Here is a 3,372-nt window from a genome sequence, read left to right on the forward strand (position 1 = left end):
TTTTGGAAAATTACTGGTGGCAATGAGAGAGGGAAAAAGTCATACATGCTCTTCTACGAAGCAGAGAATATTTTGTTAACTTTTTTAAAAGGTCATAAATATGTTTACTGTACATGAAAGGTGACCTGTTTTTAGCTGATTTAATTGGGTTTTGTAAACCACACAATAAAACTCAATCATATCTTGAGGCATGGGCCATCTACCTTAGTGCAAGATCACCTTCCTATGTCATTACACTTTCTTACATCTTTGATATGAGAAGTAATTGAAAAATAAATAATTTAAAGCAAGTAAGCTAACTATAACATAAAAATTAAGAATTAGTGTTGGGAAATGACAAGAGCAGAAAAGTTGAGATAAGCTCTGCAACCAGAAGTGTGGCTATTTGCTTTATGTCTGTTTTGTATTTCCTGTTGTGTGAAGTTAGGTAGGGCTTTTCTGGCATATATTTGCAACCTCCAGGAGGGCAGGGCCCAGCAGGTGCAGCCAGCTTTTGCTTAAGTTAAGGGCAAAATCACTAAACATTTTGGGATGTACTAACATACTTCTTTAAAGGATATTTTGCCACTGTGGTTGCTCCTTTGAAAGCAGTGAGATGCTTCAGGCAAGATCTGAACACATGTGAACCATAAATATTAGCAATCAAATTCATTGCTTAATTAATTGAATAAACTCAAAGCAAAAGTAAATCAATGCAAATCATATGCCAGACTTGTAGTGGTGATATCACATAAATGGTTTTGCTGATGTGTAAATACCATCTATTTATTATTAGGACTTCTTTATACACAAATTAGAAAGACATTCATGTGATGAGACGCTTATTTTATTCAATTCTCTAAGGTACTAAAGTTAGGTTCTGTTCAATTTTACTAAGCTGATATTCAACAATTATATTTTTAGAATGAAAGAAAATGTGCTAAATGTGCTAAAAATCCATTCTGAATGTACCTGAACCTGTACTGTGGGCTTTCTTCTCCCTTTCTCAATCACAGTAAGATTTGTGACTCCTTCACTTAGGAATGGGGGCTGAATAGAATTAGCTAAAATTATTGTTAGTATAATGATCATTCTAGACCTTTCCTATAATGATATGGTCTCTGTTTTTTCATATTTAATGTCTAAAATGGAGATACTCATGCATTTGGAGTTTAATATTTAATCTTTAAGATATGTAATATTACACATTATATATATCTTATTATACTTGATACAAAAGCAAGAATCATTCTATAGAGTGTTGTCATGTTTCTAAAATTAACGAAAAGTCAAATGAATTTTTCTCATCAAATAACCGCAATAATAACCTTAATAATATATAAGATGCCGCTATGCAACTGACTGTATACATGCCAAGAACTGTACAAGGATTTTTAAACTCCTTCGTGTAACTGAATTATTGACTAATCACAGATTTGGACTGGAAGAACACAACTGACCATCTCAGAAGTAAAAAACAGAGAACTAACTGACATGAAACAGAAAAACAGTATCGATCTCTATCTGTGTTTGCATTGTTAAAAACATATGTGAAATAGAGAAACAAACCAGGAAACAAAGTATATGAAGATTATAATTTTGAAAAAGAGTAACAACTGAGTACTTACTATGTATCAAGTATCCTTTTAAATTGCACTACAGGGATTCCATCATTTACTGCTCAGTAGAAAAATAAGGTTTAATGGTATCCACAGCCATATCAAAGAGTCAAGAATCAACAGTATTTACACATCCAGATTTCTGAAAAGACTGCCTGCGTTTCTAAGCACTGTGAATGAATTTGAGCAAATCCATTATATTGATCATTTTCCCGTAAGAATAATGAAGATGTCCAATATCTCCATCTCTGAATCAGACAATTCAAGAAGATGCTTAACTTAATGCTATATGTATATATGTGTGTGTGTGTGTGTGTGTGTGTGTGTGTGTGTGTGTGTGTGTGTGTGTGTGTGTGTATGATATGCTTCTAAGTTCATTTTGAAGAGAAATATTAATTTCTTTGTAAAACTGCAAGCTCAATAGATTTTGGAAAAGTTCTAATTATATTTTTAAAGTTAACTCTATGGTCAGAAAGTTGTTTTCACATTTTATATATTCCCAAGAGTGCTGGGAGAGGAGAAAAGGTCATTAAGGGCCATATTCTCATGAACCATACAGCAACAAAGTACTCAAATTTATCACAATGTTCTGTTACTCAGGCTGCCTATTAGACTGGGATGCATGATTGTCAAGGAAAGGGTGCCTTGAAATAAAAGGTCGCTAAGTGTTTTAGGGAAGCTGAAGGACAGAGTATTGCCCTAATATAAAAGCATTATGTCTCAACCTAAAAATGTTTTATACAGCAAAACCCTTGATTGCCTCCTATGAAACCATAAATATTCAGTGTTCTAGGGAGAAACTCTGCTTTTCTTTTGAATTTCTACATTTCTTGACTAGTCTTATTTTCAGCATCATAACTATCTACTGCTTACCATATGTTAAACCATCTACCAATGATAATTTACTCTTCCCAGCCTACTATATAGTAATTAAGGAACAATGACAATCAAAGGCTAGATTACTTGCCTTGTGTGAAAAAAGTCAAAAATACAGATCTGAAATTCTTAATCAGGGCACCCTGATTGCAGAAATTTGTTTTGGAAAACACTACACAATTCTTACTAAAATGGAAATTGTAGGTGAGAATGTCACCATTAATAACCTGCAACTATGGCTATTTCAATATTTAACTAATAACCATAGTTATGTACCTTGCTTGTATTACATGTAGAAATGTATGGTAGACAGCTGCTAGAACATGAACAGAAAAAGGAGAATTATAAATACACTGATCAAAGGAAGATTTTTAAAGATACCCTGATATATGTACACAAAATACCACTCCATTCTAATTGTTTCATGTTCAAATGCTCCTTTCACTTTATCTTCTTTCTCAACAAGAAATGTACACATTACCTTACTCATGTAACTGTAACTCCTCTGTATAGCACCTTTACAATAAAATGAAATTTAAAAAAGAATTCAAGAGGCATCCAAATGAAAGGGGCAGAACTGCAAAAAGCATCACACTGAAAATAGAACCTGGAATATAAATCTAAAGGTATCATAGCTACACACATTTTATGCAAGTATTGTATATAAGTTGTATATGAATGATATGAACAATCACAAACACTGTGATTATAAGTTTTTATATAAAATACCAATAGAATACCATTCTCCAAATTTCAGTCTAACAAATTTAATATGACATTAATTCTTGAAAATTATTCAGTTCTACTGTGACTTAGTTGTTATTCTGTACACTTACAACCAAATATTTCTTTAAGTTTTACAACAAAATTGTAAACATTTAACAATTTGTATTTATTT

The sequence above is a fragment of the Dipodomys spectabilis genome, unplaced genomic scaffold (genome assembly GCF_019054845.1).
Source record: "Dipodomys spectabilis isolate Male_0828 unplaced genomic scaffold, ASM1905484v1 ptg000356l, whole genome shotgun sequence".
Lineage (NCBI taxonomy): Eukaryota > Metazoa > Chordata > Mammalia > Rodentia > Heteromyidae > Dipodomys > Dipodomys spectabilis.